The 16,869-nt window shown below is 36.0% G+C and overlaps 1 long non-coding RNA gene across 1 annotated transcript in view; it reads left to right on the forward strand.

The window, feature by feature from the left end:
- Positions 1 to 16,099: 16,099 nt before the first annotated feature.
- Positions 16,100 to 16,869, forward strand: part of LOC126940661 (uncharacterized) — a 52,557-nt gene continuing 51,787 nt past the window's right edge. The window contains exon 1 of the long non-coding RNA XR_007720859.1: positions 16,100 to 16,335. This is a non-coding gene — a long non-coding RNA (uncharacterized LOC126940661). The remainder of the gene's footprint in view (positions 16,336 to 16,869) is intronic.

A 16,869-nucleotide genomic window follows, 5' to 3' on the forward strand; every position in this document is an offset into this window, starting at 1 on the left:
TGGCTATATATTTTTAAAGCGTTTCTCCTGGCAGGAACCCTCGTGATGATTCAAAGAAGTCTTGGGCTGCAACAGCTACAACTACTGTGGCCCCCAGACTCTTCCTCATCAATGTGACCAAGCTTTGAGGACTGTCCTATTCTGTATTCTGTAAGAATATGGCTGGAAAAATAGATAATAATATTTGTAAAAGCAAAACTAAAAACAAACACACAAATCCTTTCAATTGGGTTTTAGAAAATAGCAAGGAATAGACAAAATAAACTTAGGGATTGTGTCTAAACATGCTGTCTGAATATTATCCCAACACAAAACCTTCATATACATAATAAAGCAAATAAATATTATATCAATATCTCAATTCCAAAAATGCAGTAAAATCAGAATCACTGGTTATTCTTATAGCAAAAAGTATCAATTAATGTTTGGACACACTAATTGTTATTTAAAATGATAAACAGATATATAAAAATCATAATCATCATGTGAACTTAATTCAAAAAATAATTGGGCTGCTAGAGGACAGAAAATTAGTAAAACATATTTGTTACTATCAAGGAAATTGCAGATTAGTGAGAGCATATGAAGAGTTTATTTTCATACATGAGGCAAGTGTCCTTTGAATTTAACAGCAAAAAAAAAATCAGTATTCAGGATGACATTCATGGTAAGTGCATTTTATTATGCTCTGATATTTTGTAATTTTATATTCCACCTATGGTATATAGATATATATACACACACATATATGTATGGCATATACATATATGTATGATATATACATATACATATATATACCACAGGTGGAATATAAAATACATATTTGTATGGTATATACATATATATACTATATGTGAAATATAAATATATATATTTCTTATCTGAATTCATTCTCTGTTTATATTCATATGTGTTTGTGTGTGTATAAAATCTATGCCATCCATCTGCACAGCTGGCTATGAAAATGAAGTTATACAGCTTTCTGAAATGTGAAAAGTAGTATATGTAAGCCAAATGCACCAAAATTAATCTTTTTGAAATCAAACATAATACCCCTGGCCAAAATATTTTCTTCAAAAGAAGTATTCTTTTCTTACATTTAACTTTCAAAGTCATATTCGTTGCTTCAAAATTGCACTTTAACGATAGTATTTTTTCAGTACAGGTACTTATAAAATAAATTAAATAACATAGTTCAAACTTAGTAAGTCTGTGTGCTTTAAAAACAAATTCAGGAACTACAGAAATAATTCAAATGACACAAGCAAACATAAATGTGCATAAAGATTAGATAGATAGATAATACATACATGATTGATAGATTTAAAACAGCAGACAAAACCATAACATTTCTCTGATATACTGACAAGAACAATAAATAATGCAGCTGAGTAATAATTTGAATTAATGAATATGCATATATAGTGTTCTATACATAGGATAAATTAATTAACTACATTAGAGCTTACTATCCTTAGTAACTTCAATTGACTTTCTTAATTTTTCCATTAAAGTAAACTTCACTCTAATTGACGTGAGATGGTATCTCATTGTGCTTTTGATTTGCATTTCTCTGAAGACCAGTGATGATGAGCTTTTTTTTGATATGTTTGTTGACCGCATAAATATCTTCTTTTGAGAACCATTTGACCCAGTGATACCATTACGGGGCATATATCCAAAGGATTATAAATCATTCTACTATAAAGACACATGCACACTTATACTTATTGCAGCATTATTCACAATAGCAAAGACTTGGAACCAACCCAAATGCCCATCAGTGATAGACTGGAAAAAGAAAATGTGGCACATACACACCATGGAATATTATGCAGCCATGAAAAAGTATGAGTTCATGTCCTTTGCAGGGACATGGATGAAGTTGGAAACCACCATTCTCAGCAAACTAACACAAGAACAAAAAACCAAACACCAAATGTTCTCTCTCATAAATGACAGCTGAACAATGAGAACACATGGACACAGGCAGGGGAACATCACACACTGGGGCCTGTGTGGGGTGGGGGGCTAGGGGAGGGATAGCATTAGGAGAAACACCTAATGTAGATGATGGGTTGATGGGTGCAGCAAACCACCATGGCACGTATATACCTATGTAACAAACCTGCACATTCTGCACATGTATCCCAGAACTTAAAGTACAATACAAAAAAGTAACCTTCATTCTCATATCTAAATATTGATTGTTATGTTGCAGATAATTTAAATATAGCCAAATTGTATCTTCATCATGAAGACAGTTGTAAGAATTGCTTATAATTTCTTTTTAGTATATCAAAATGTGTCATACTCAAACTTGACTTAATTTCCCATACAATTTTAATAAACTTTGTAAAGGATTCATGACTTTGTAAACCCAAGATACAAAGGTGTAGTTTCTCCTCTATTCTGTCCTCCAGATTTTTTAGAACAATGTGAATGCATGGGTTTCACAAAATTCATCATTAGGAAGTGCTGTCTGGGAAGCACTCCCTTTTTTTTTTTTTTTTTTTTTTTTTTTTTTTTTTTTTTTTTTTCATTCCAGTATTCCAGTAGCCAAAAGGAGCTCTAGAAATCTGCAAGCCAGCAACGGCTTAATTTTATGGTGGACTCTTGTTGCTATAAATCCATAACAAAGCAGGGGCGGCTGAAAACGAATGCAACTTTTCTTGAATAATGCTTATTCTGGAAAAAGAAAAAGTCTGATAATATCATATGTTGTTTTTCCAACTGCTTCTTTACCAAATAGACTCAAACTATACTGACACCTCCAACAACTAATAATATAGAGGCAAAACAATAATAGTAGCTAACATTTATTTAGCACCTACAACGTGCTAGAAAGTGTGTTACATATTTTGCATGAATTATCTCAACTAATCCTCTCACAAAAGTAGGTTTTAATATTTTAAACATATTTTAGATGAGGAAACAAAGATATTTATTTCAATAAATAACATTTTAAATCTACTAAGAGGCAGAAATATGATTGAGACCCTAAGGAACGTTTGCACACACCTCTGTTTTTAATCACTGCACTATCTGTGCAAAAGTCCATGTAGTAAAAAGCAATGAGATAATCAAAAGGACTCATACTACTATGTTTGAAAATATTGTATTTTCATAAAGAATTATTGAATTAAAAATGCAATAAAATACTTTTTTAGCTTCAACCACTTTTCCTAAACAATAATTTGAAAGATAAAACACTATATACTTTAGACATTTATTCAACCTCCTTATATAAGCACCTTTCTAGAATGCCATTTAGAAGAGTCTGCATTTTAATTGTCTTCTGTTAAAATATTATCAAGTTCACCAAAATAATCCAAAATGAGGTAGCCTTGCATGCATTAGTTGACATTGGATATGTACAGAGGAATCTACTAATCAAAGTAAAGATAGCCTAAGCATAATCTAACATACATGAATTAGTGTGTGTGTAAACAAACGTGTAAGGCATTTTAATCTCTGAGAAACTGTATCTCCACAAAGCTGATCAATATATCTGCTTGATTTTTTTTCCCTCAGTGAACACACATGTCAGGACTAAAACTTAACAGCTTACCTATTGCTCACTTTGTGTAAGAAAATTTTAGAGTAATCCAATCCATTCTGTATCAGAAGGTCTTATGCAAATGACATGGAATGCTGCCAAAACACAGCATGGGACCTGAGGTAGTGTTTTACTTTTATTTATTTTTTATTTTTATTTTTTTAATTATACTTTAAGTTCTAGGGTACATGTGCACAGCGTGCAGGTTTGTTACATATGTATACATGTGCCATGTTGGTGTGCTGCACCCATCATTTACATTAGGTATATCTCCTAATGCTGTCCCTCCCCCTTCCCCACCACCCTAGGACAGGAAGGGGAACATCACACACTGGGGCCTGTCGTGTTTTATTTTTATTATTGTGCTTCTCAGAATAAGTTATCAACTTAACTTAGCTACACATTTTCCTTCAGTGTGAGGTACACTGACCAAGGAGGCAGAAAATTGGGAGATCTATCCAATTTGCCAGTAACTATTTATAGGAGTGACACTTTATTAAAGAATTTACACTTTCTGTTTCCTTTAGAGTGTAGTATTCCATGATCTCTATGGGCCCTGCCACTTCTAAAATTCAAAGCAACTGAGTTTCCATTTTTCTTCATCATTTGTCATACCAACAAGGCCAAAACATAGTAAAAAATTGACATTTGAAAAAGTTTGTAGTGATTTTTACTTTGGGAAGTGATTTAAAAATCCTTTAAGTTAATCTTCAATAATTCACTAAGTGTTGGGAATCAGATTTTTATATTCAGGGACTATTGATGTGCTAATTGATACGACAATTAAAAACCAACACATTTTCAAATGGGCTCCTTTATTCAGCCATAATGTTGAATAGATATCTAACATGAGCTAATTTACTTACCTCCTTTTGGACCTCACCTAAACTATTACAGAAATAGAGATTTCAAATCTCATTTAGAATTCTTCAGAACTATTTTTAAAAGAACATTAAATGTTTTTTTTTTTTTTAAAGGAATGCAAAGTGTGGATGACTTGTTATCTCTATGGACATATAGAGCATATGGTTAAATATTTTCAACATAGTAATCATTGGTCTTGAAAAGACCTAATAATAAATTGGAATACATTATCTCAAATTGAAAACTTTATTTGCAAATGTTGCTTGCTTTTTGTATTAGTCTGCTCAGCTATATTACACAATTGTGAAGAAAAGTCTGTCTATTCACTTTATCAAGTATAAATAGAAACCGAAAATACCTGTTCATGCGTGCATTCCTCTAGTCATGCGTGCCCTCACACACTCACTCCCACCCAGTACTGCTTTGTGGGTTTGGCTTATGCTGCAGTTCCTGAAATCCTAAATATTATGTACCAGCTGCCAGCAGGTGTCTGCAGGTGTTTGCCTACAAGAAGTTCATTGACAGTTTATTGCAGCAAGAGTACTTTCTCTGGTAGTGGAAATTAGCTGCAAAAACACTGCAGGCAAAGTAATGTTTTAAGGACAATGATGCTTCATGTGCTGTGAATTCATAATTATTTATTATCTGTCAGGCCAAGAGTAATCACTCTTGTGTGATATTTTTCCCATGGAAAAAAATAGTTATCAAATTCTAGTTTCCACAGTCATTGTCAGTGTACTGGAAGGACTGCAGCTGTACTAGAGTCTCATGGACATTTAACTTCTGACAGCTGTGAATGCTTCTTTGTGAATGCAGACATTGCTCTTTGACTCAGAGTTTCTGGAAGAGCTCCAAGATGCATTCTCAAGTGCCCCTGCAGCTCTCTGAGTGCATATTAGGAGAAGGTGGTCAGAAACATCATGAATTGCTAAGGTGGAGATATGCTTGTGCTTTCTTTTACTACACATGTATTTATTTCAACATTGATATAAATAGATGAGGTGATAGTCAGTGATGAACCTAATATTTACAAAATTTCAGTATTTGGAGATTCATGATTATGTCAAATCTTTTCATATATGATTATACTTTTATTGAGGAAATAATGATATGCACAACACTCTTTTTTTGAGTTTTATGGAGATTCATGCCTAATATTCATAACAAAATTGGACTACATGACATCGATGCTCAAGACGACTGTCAGATGTTTAAAAATGAAGAGTAAAATTTAGCTATTTATAGGGTCTATTAGTCATTTGTGATTAATATTACCATAAGCTTTTTTTAATTATTGAGAAACTTAGTTATGGGATTATCTTACCGCATGTATACTTTTGAAAAAAATAGAAAATAGGTGTCACAAAATTCTCAATTCAAAATTATTTACATAACATATTTATGTCAGAAAGGATTATGAGTTTATGTGCCTAAACTTAAGCATGAAAGGGATTCCCCTTCAAATAAACTATTTTTGCATTTTCCACTTAAGGAAAAAGCATACTGTATGTATACAAGCAAGTGTTGTTTTATTAACTTGTAAGTTAATTTTATTAATTTGTTAGAGTAATATATTTGAATTACTCTAACAATTTCTGGTAGTTAATAATATCCTTGATATTCCTAAGTTAGATCCATATAGAAACAGCCTATTTATAAATATATTCATGATCAGTTTAATATCAATTTTATTATTATAATAATTAAAAGAGCAATAGTATATGTTAATATTTTGAAATGTATTTTCACTGTTTCATTTTCAAAATGTATCTGACATGATAGAAATGATGAATCACTTAGAAAGTATCCTTATGGAGACTAATTACTGAAAATAAATGTATCTTTTGTTTGTTTTAACTGATAACAAAGTTCAAAGGTATTAATTTGAACTAACATAGGTAAGGCAAATAGACACTGAGAGTTTGTGTAATTCATAGCATAGTCTGCTATCTACTGTCTGTATGAAATATGGAATATCACCAACTACCTTGAAACTCAGCATTTCATCTGTAAGTAATAATAACATCTCATGAAATCATTATAATAATGAAATGAAAAAATGAGACAATCTACATAAAATATCTGGTAATAGTAAATGATTATATGTATGTATGTGTACGTTTTATTTACCTTTGACTTTGAATTATAAATAAAGTGTGCATTGCCTGTGAATGCTTGTGTTAACCGTAGCTGAAGAAAGTCACATTATGCCGGGCGCGGTGACTCACGCCTGTAATCCCAGCACTTTGGGAGGCTGAGGCTGGAGGATCATGGGGTCAGGAGTTCGAGACCAGCATGGCCAACGTGGTGAATCCCTGTCTATACTAAAAATATAAAAATTACCCTGGCGTGGTGTCACATGCCTATAATACCAGCTACTCGGGAGGCTGAGACAGAATTGCTTGAACCCGGGAGGCGGAGGTTGCAATGAGCCAGTATCACGCCACTGCACCACAGCCTGGGTGACAGAGCAAGACTTCATCTCAGAAAAGATAAAAAATCATCACATTACATATCAAAAAAGTTCAGTCAAATGGATTCCTGTTATGAAGGACAAATGAATTTAGGCCTGCCTTTCTCTACATAATACATTACTATTAAATGCTACTATATCTATGCTATAGTGAAATATTTTTAAATATGAAAATACTCAGATGTCATGAATAAGCGGTAGTTTAATTGGTTAAAGTTTGTTTGTATAGCAGTCACTACTCATATAATAAAGCAGTTGAAGACCTAGATTGATTTTAGAATGAATCATGCATCTCATACTGGTGATTTAAATCAAAATTGGTTATTTGTTCATTGAGAATTATAATAATCAATTAAAATTGCAGCATACATCATAGCATGCTACAGGACAATAACTATACATTTTGTGTCACTATAAAAATCTTCATTAGATTGATGAAATATTTTTAATCGAAAAATTAAAATGCATCATGTAATATTAAACAAAAACTGAGCTGGCACAGGTGTGTTTTTCAGAGGTAACCTTTCATGAATTTACCATCCAGTTACCAATATCTGTTTAAATAAAGATCACTGGTAGAATAAAATGGGCTGAGTGTGGTGGCTCATATCTGTAATCCCAACATTTTGGGAGCCTGAGGCGGGCAGATTACAAGGTCAGGAGATCGAGACCATCCTGGCAAACACAGTGAAACCCCGTCTCTAATAAAAATACACTAAAAAAAAAAAGTTAGCATGGTGGGCATGGTGGTATGTGCTTGTAGTCTTAGCCATTCGGGAGGCTGAAGCAGGAGAATCGCTTGAACCCAGGAGGTGGACGTTACGGTAAGCCGAGATCACGACACTGCACTCCAGCCTGGGTGACAGAGCAAGACTCCATCTCAAAAAAAAAAAAAAAAAAAAAGAATAACTTAAAATCTGCAAGTTAAGATTAATAATAATTATTTTTAAAAAAAACCTCTTTTTGAAAGACAGGATCACATTCTCTTTCCCAGGCCAGATCATAGCTCACTGCAACCTAAAACTCTTGGACTCAAGGCACCCTCCTACTTCAGCCTCCTGAAGAGCTAAAACTACAGGTGCACACCACCACACTCAACTACTTTTCTTTATTTTTATTTTTGTACAGATGGGGTCTTGCTATGCTGCCCAAGCTCATCTTGAACTCCTGGCCTCAAGAAATCCTCCCACCTAGACCTCCCAAAGTACTGGGACTAGAGGAGTGAGCCACCATGCCTGTACCAGATTAATAATTATATTATACTTTTCCAAGGAGTTTACATTTTAATATTTATTATTTGATTAACCAGTGTGATAGTTATATAGTCCATTGAAGACATAGCACATTAACTTTACCATCTACCCAGAGGAAATGTTTTCATTTATGCAGAGGCGCAAATGATACAAAGCCAGAGCCAAGAATGAATTCAAGGTCTTGGAGAAACACTTTACTGATGACTAGGCCTAGTGGTTTCCTAATTATTTTGGACTTAAGCCTTTAAGCAATGTGTGATTCCTTTAAAGTTATATTGGTTTTTGTCTATGGAAGAAGTATATTGTTGGAAATAAAGGCCACTAATATGATGAATATTTTAGATAGATTGATGAAAAACACAATCTAACCTTAAAAAATTATAACTTCTGAATGGGACTCATTATCAGGTCATTATGTCTTTGTATCAGATTTATAAATGTCATTTTATTAAAACTGAGGTTTATTGAGCTTTTCATGGAAATTAGAGACCATATTAGCATTCTGTAAATTAGTTAATTATAATTTGCTGTTCAAACTCTGTCCACTCCAATTGTACAAAACAACACTAAACTTTAAAATCATGTTTTGGTATTAAAATAGATGGAATACACACATTCAAGTGCAGTTTTTTTGAGTCTTTTTGGCACACAAAACCTATCCTAGATAATTCCTGAAGCAAAATACCGATTTGGTATTTTCTTTTCCAGTTCTACTAACATCCCACTGTGTGATCTAGAGAAAAGTACTTTAGAGACTACTTTGCCATTCATAAAAAGGCACTTATCTTCTAATAAAATTCTATTGATTTAAAATAATCTACCTTTCTTTCTTTATAGAGGTATAATAAGGGTGTAATGAAGAATTTTGAAATGCTTGTAAAGTGCCTTGAAATCTTTAAAAGAATAGTAGAGGCCTTCAATTGAATGCAATTTGAAAGAATTGAATAGAGACCCTAAACAGAATGCAAATCAGGCCTCTTGCCAAATGTGAATCATAATTGCCCTTATTTATTGAGGATGTCATAATCACCATCATTACTTATGAGTGCAGCTGTTCATATTGATTGAATTTCCAAGGTATCCCAGAAATTGCACAAGAAACACAGTCTCAATCCTCTAGGAATTTATATTCTAGACCTGCACTGTCCAATATGGTAGCCACTAGCCACAGGTGGCTATTTAAATTTAAATCAGTCAAATTTAAATAACAATAAAATTTTAGTTCCTCTGCCATATCATCCACATTTCATTTTTTAAAGCTACCACCTACCGAAAGGTATCATTCATATTTCAATTGCTCAATAGCCTTATGTGGCCAATGGCTATCACATTGGATTGCACAGATACAGTTAATTTCTATTATCTTAGAAAATTCTATTGAACAGCCTCTTGTAGAGGTTTGCTGAACATATGCCACAATAAATATTATTCAAGAATACAATTTATGCAATAAAATTATATTGCATAAATTGTAATTCATTAATTTTGAGAGAGAAAGTAGATAATTTACAAAAAGTCAAACATCTCTGTAAGCATTCGGATATGAATCAACTATTTTCATCTCAAATACAAGAGATAGGATCTAGCACATTTTAGGCGCTAAATAAATATTTGTTGAATTAATAAATTCGTAAATGAACAAGTATTTTGTATATACAAAGAGATTTCTGGAGCTCATTTTTCTTGCTATTGAAGGGATACCATATACTGTTTTCAAAATAAGTAATGATAATGTAGTCTGGAAGAAAAATACACATTAAGCAAGAAATAGAACATTGTGCAGATCAAGTGTTTAAAAATGCAAGGGAATGTTTAGATAAGCAAGTCTTCACTGTTAGAAAGAATAAGAAAGATTTTTTCAGGTGGAGAAAGGACTTACATAGAATTCTCTAGAACAGTAGGTAAAAGAAAAATGAAAAGTCTGACAGATAAAAGGGCAGTGGAAACCAAAGCATTGGAGTTGGGGAAAAGGCTGATTCATTTTGAGGGGATGAAGAGATTATGAGAGTCTTCTGTTGAATGAAGGATTCCAGTTGGCAAAGTTGAATGTAGTACAGTCAATTTAGATATTTTTTCATTAGCAATGGTTCTTAAATTGTTGTAATTTGACTGTGTTTTAGGATAATTAATTGTTTTTCTCTGTAAAAAAAAAAAAACAGACATAACACAGAAAATATAGGCATAACATAATGCCTGTTTAGACTTATTCTCTAAAAATGACTAGAGATGTGCGAGAACCAAGGACCAATGGGTCCCAAGAGACAAATCATAGCACTAATAAGAGAGTTACATAGAAAAGCTAATCTGATTACTTTATGAAACTGCTTCATTTCCAGTGGAATGTGTGCATTTCAATGCTAGTATAAGCCAGATGGCAGTAGCCTTTGTTCTAACAGGGTCTGATGATAGTTTGTATATTTAAAATGTCACAACTACACTCACTTTTCTTCAGTAAATAGTAAAGAACAGCTGCTGACAACTTCAAGTGCAATCACTTATCTTCTCAACAGAGCCATTTTCATCTTCCTCTTCACTCACCAGAGTATCAAATGAAACTGATGTTCCCAACACACAGCATGGTTCTGAATAGTGAAGATAACAAAGCTAGCTTCTATTAATGACCATTCTACTAGCTGATATTGGTAGCTAGAATTGAATGTCACATATGAGTAATGATGAAAAATTATTGTAACTAATTAATTGGCACTCATATTTAGAAATATATTCAGTGTCTCCAATGATAATAATGTGTCATGAACAATAAAACCATTTGGGAACTATGGGATAGAGATGAATTTAAGGAAATCATCTTGAACTCTTCCTAAGCTCTTAAATCACCCTTCCAAATATCTTTATTTTTCAAGTGCACATTTTTATAAATTTTTATTGGGAATGTGTATGTAAAAATTGAACAAAATATAATAGAAACCAAAACAGTAAAAAACAGAAATAGTAAAGAAAAGAGCATATGATAAAAAACAAATTCCCATTCTATTTAAGGTGCCAGTCTTCTTCCAAAAGGTAAACACTATTATTGGATTTGTGTGTATTAATTTCTTTCCAGAAAAAAGTCTGCCTCTCACATATTACAGGTAATGTTATATATACTCCTAGAAATAGCAAAAACAGTATTCCTATACAAACTGGTGTTTAAAGTAGAAGAGTATTCTAAGGTATAGATGGATGTGTATGATTTTTCAGTGAGTCAGACATTTAACTTGTTCTTAGTCATTTTCAAATGCAAGCATCTGTTACAAATAATATCTTCTGACATAGTGTTTTATATATCTTACTTTGGCACACCTGAAGGCTACTTTCTGAAAAAGTGGTGTTCCAAAGATATATTTTTGTAGATAATTCCAATTGGTTATCCAAAAAGGATATTTTCATATGTAATTATGTCAAAAAATACCAGAGTGTATGTGCAAGGAACTGCATAAGGCAAGGAAGAAAATTGGCTATTTGTTGTATATTCTTTGGTAATGCCTCTGAGAGTCTATTTCTAAGATTGTGAATAATTAAGTCTATAAGTGAATAAATAATTTCAGCAAAATTATATTTGCTGGCCATTTTTACTTTGATAATTATAACTGCATGATGTTTGTTTTTAATTTTAAATGTATTAGACAAAATGTCAAAGACAAATGCTGTATACTTATTTAATTTAGCAATTTCATAGAGACACAATCATAAATGGTGACTCATTATTTTCCTCCAGGAGAAACTTTTATTTTCTCCTTTTAGATATGTAAGATATATATATTTATATATCATATATTATATATAATTATATATATGAATGTGATATATATAAAATTTCAATTTCAAAAACTTTAAAGACATATGCCCCTTAACTTAGACTTGAAAAATGTGTCATTTATTAAATTGAGTTGAACAGACTTCTTAGCCATTACTATGGAGGAATAGAAATTTAGCATTAGAATTCCATAATCTTAACTCACCAGTTAGGCTAACAACAACAACAGCAACAAAATTGCAAGCTCTACTGGCTTTAGATAGATGTTGACCAATACTTATGAAGTCATGCAATGATTAATAAAGAATTTCCTTGTTTATAATCCTCATTAGATTGTTTCTTAAAGCACCATAATTCTTGACTAAGCATTTTAATATTCTAAAGATAACACACAGCGATACACAAATGTGATAAGTGTTATCTTAAGAAATGTACTTAATATAATAATTCCTCTGTGTTCATAAAGCACTAAAATAATAATTCTAGAAATTAATAAATATAAATTTACAAAAATATACGGTCAATTTTAAGTGGCCAGTATGCTACTTATGTTTTAAATTTAAATTTAAATTTGCAGGTATCAAATTATGACCATATTGATCATGACAATTACATTTGCAGTATAAATGCCAAATATATTTGCCAAATATATTTCCAAATATATTTCCCCACATGATATGCATTTATGATGATACTCTCTCAATAGATAATTCTAATATGAAAAAATATATTTGCAAACATTTGGACAAATGTGACTTTCACATCCAACTCCATCAAATAATGTTTAATATTAATAAACTTAATTCAGGGGAGATATATTTGATCAATCATTTAATTTTACAATGGCCAAATATATCTATGTAATTAAGTGCCGTATCTGAGTGCTATCTGAAAGCATGTGTACACATATGACCATATGTTGCTTAATATAGACTAAAACATAGATACGTTTGTTCATGTGAGGTAAAAGTTTTTGCTCATATTTGAGCACTCTTATATAATTCATTTATATATTTTCTAAGCAATAGTCAACATTCAATGCAAATAAAGAAACAGATTAATAACTGAGGCTTCTCCTTATATCTATGATGTTTTCCCTCTTGTGTTCTTCTGTTCTGAACTCATGCCACAGTATTTTCTAAAATTTCATTTTCTTGCAGAGCATCTTACAGAGACACCTAGCGGCAAAAGGTAGTGGTGGCTTCTGGGGCCACCCTTACTGTTGAGTTAATGGTAGAAAGTTTTCATCATTTACTTATTTGAACCACAAGAGATAAACTAGATTATTAGCATAAGTGTTTCCAACAAAACCGTAACTTAAACTAATTCCAAACATATTTAATACTTCTTAGTTGAATAACACTTACTTTAATTAGAACAATAAGTATTTAAAATAAAATAATACAAAACCATGAATTAAACTTTAATATTGAATATAATTATGAAGATTTAGAACAGTGATAAAATACAATAGCTTTATTTAAGCTATTTTGAAAAAATAAATAATCGATTAAGACAATTTAGGACCTTTCAGGACTTCTACAAAGTTAATCAATATTGAAAATTATGTTTCTGATAGGACTCAATAGTTATATTCCAAAGGCTTCTGGCTGTAATTCCTATATAATTTTAAATTTAAATATTACATTTTCATTTTGAAAATATAGAAGTAATTTTACACTTAAAAATAAATTTTCTAAAATGTTTATATAGTGTTAAAAGTTAATGACTAAATAAAAATACAGAATAAGTCTTTTGTGGATGAAGTGTAAGTTATAATTGTTTATGCAATGTATCTATAGCTAGTGACTATCATTCCTAGGTCAAATGTTTCTAAATTTAATAAAACGTTCCATTACAAGACTTTGTTTTTATTATCTGAAATTACTATTACTTCTTTCCTTCCTCTGCCTTAAATATAACCCACACTCAAACAAAATTGTTTCCAAATAAAGTAATTATGGTATAAAGTAAAAATATATATATTTGCACAACATATGCAGGGGAAAGTTCAAGAAAGATTGCAATACCTCAAGAGACTGCAGTGTCCATCGCCTGAGAGATATATACGTCTCGGAACATAGACATACTATCGGACTCTATATTAATATTAAATATGATTAACCAGAATATTATAACACAGTATTATCCCAAATATTACTAAGAATAAAACAATATCAACTATTTCCAAAATAAAGTGGGTAAAATATATTTACATGGAGAAACTAACTACATAGTTATCAAAGGAACAGGCACATGTGCACTCAGTCTGCACTGAGTCACTTATGATGATCAACTTTTCTCTTATAGCTTTGATGAACAGCAGGTCTAATATTACAAACATTGAAAACATGTCTTATGAATGTAAAGACCCCCTTTGGGGGATGGAAGTGTCTGGTTTCATGGAAAGAGCCAAGAATACTTACTGTAGAGATGACTCTAGTAGAGTTTAGCAGATGACTCTTCAAGAAACTCGCTTTCTATCGATACTGCATTTACTTAGGGGTTTTCCAGCTTTTTAGTACACACCAAATGTATTCAAAAACATTCCCTCTGACAGTCTTTCACATTCCCTTGTGTTGCCTAGACACACCTATAAAACGTAATTCTATTAAAAAGAGAAAAGAAAAGTAGCGCCCTTGTTTGCAGCTAGGAGGAACCACTCCCTTTTCCAGGATCCTTAACAGTATGTACATGAGACAGCCGCATTCTAAATGGCAGGAGGAAGGCAGGCGATCATCCCTGGGCTGGAATCATCTGTTCCTGACCACCAGCAAACCTGGCACCGCCGGGGTTACTTCCACTCCTCCCTTTCCCAATCCAAGAATTGCACAGTCCCACGCTCGTATTACGCACATGGTCCAAGACTCCTCTGTCTCCCAAGAATGTGACATCCAAGGGGGCTCCGGTTGCGCCGCCCTAGCCCAGGGACGCCTTCGCCCTCGGCTGCCATCTATCGGCCACCGAGCGCCCGCTTCGCCCCGGGCCCACCATGTCTGCTGCAGCTTGGCTCGCACCAGAGGCGCGACAATAAACAAGTGCACTGGACTGGGCCCTGCACCCGCTCTGGAGCAGCTGTCTCAGAGACCCGGAGTTGCTTTCCGTGTTGCCACCTCCTCGGCGACCGGGAGGAAGACGCGACTTTCTCGGAGTTTTTTTTTAGAGCCACCGTGCTGCCAGGACAAGCCACAGGCATAGAACGACGCGGTTCCTGCCCGCCCTCCCCTCCTCTTCCCCCAGAAACCCCAAAGGATGTCGGTGATAGAGAGTTCCAAATAATGACGATTGTGCGCCGCATCTGGGGAAGGGATACAGAAAAAAAAAAAAAAAACCTGCAAACACCGTGAGGGATGAAACTGCCAAAAGGATGAGGGAGCCTCTCAAATACTAATTAGGGGCCGCGGCGGCGGCTGGCTCGGCGCGGGGACAGCGGCGGCGGGATCCCAACGAGGTGGTCGCCGCTGCGCTGGGGGCGGAGGACACAGCAGGAGCTGCAGCCGCCGCCTTCGCTGGAGCAGCGGAGGGGCCGGTGCCACCTTCGCTCGCCCCCTCACTACCATGTACAGTGTGCGCTGCAAGAAGAAGGCGGGAGATGCATGCACACCCCCGCGACCCGCTCCCTCTGGCTGGTCCCCGGGCGTGCGCCACTGACCAGGGGGGAATGTGGTGAAGACCGCGAGGAGAGCCGAGGGGGGAGGGGAGGGCCGGCCGGCGCGAACCCAGGCCCGAGGGTGCGAGGAGCTGGAGGAGGCTGGAGGGGGCGGCGGCCACAGCTGGGTCGGAGAAAGTTGCCCCCTTTGCAGATGGGAACTGTGAGTACCCCACTTGGGGGAGGGTGCAGCGAAGGCTGCCAGGGACCCCGCGATCGCGCCTTAACACGGATTGGAGCAAGTGTGCGAGTGATCATGAGTGTGAGCGGGTGCGAGCGCTCGGCGGGGCTGACCGTCACGTTGGCTGGGCCGGCGGTGCCAGGCAGTCTTCTCCGCGTCCCCCTCCTCCCGCTCCGTGCCTCCCCTCCCAGCAGCTCCCCCTCCCCGCCCCGCCCGGCTCCGGCTCCCGGCCCCTACCGCGAGGCGCCTCTCCAGCCGGACCTCCGCCGCCCCCTCCCGCTGCCTTCCTATCCCGCCGCTCCAGATCGCCCCCCGCTCTTCCCCCCACCCAACCCTGCTGCCCGCTCCGACTACCGCGGAGAGACCCGGGGAGAGTCGTTTGGGGAGCCCCGGAACCCGCGGTCGCCACCGCGGCGGCGGCCCCGGGCTGGAGGCGTCCGGGCGCCTCTTTCCTCCAGCCTCTGGGACCCAGCTACTCGCGGTCACCTCGCCCTGCCTGGGCTTGAGAAACCCAATGCATACCCCAAAGAGGGTTTTTGTGTATGTGTGTGTTTTTAAAGGATGGCTATGATGAGTGGGCCTTGGAGATGTGAAACGGGGTAAGTCTATCGTTTACTTTGCAAAAGAGGTTCGCGTGTGTGTGTGTGTGTGTGTGTGTGTGGCGGGGTGGCTTTCTTTCCCTCTCCTCCCTCCCCTTCTTCCTCCGTTTTCCCTTCCTTCTCTTTGGGGCGGGGTGGGGGAGGGGGAGCCTCGCGTCCTGGAACTCCGGGTGCTTCTCCCTGGGCGGCCGCTTGAGCAGCTGTGCCCGGAGCCTCCGGTTCGGCCTGGGTGCTGGGCTCCAGTACGAGTGGCTCCATGCTGCTTAATGCGGGGACGTACAGGGCGGTGATCCAGTACCTAAATTCTCTGGGAGAAAATGAATAATCCCCCCGCCCCCGCCCTCCAGGAAAAAAAAAAAATCTGAGAATCTGAGAATGTTCAGCGCACCCGCGAATTTCCATCGGAGGTGCGTTTCCCCGTCAGAATGTCAGCCTTCCCAGGCTCATTCAACTTTATTTTCTCAAATTTTTGGTCTCCTTTGCTAGCAAGGAGGAGGGGAAAGGGGGTGGGTTGAGAGGAAGCTCTTCGATCCT

Source organism: Macaca thibetana, chromosome 17 (assembly GCF_024542745.1).
Source record: "Macaca thibetana thibetana isolate TM-01 chromosome 17, ASM2454274v1, whole genome shotgun sequence".
NCBI classification, from domain to species: domain Eukaryota; kingdom Metazoa; phylum Chordata; class Mammalia; order Primates; family Cercopithecidae; genus Macaca; species Macaca thibetana.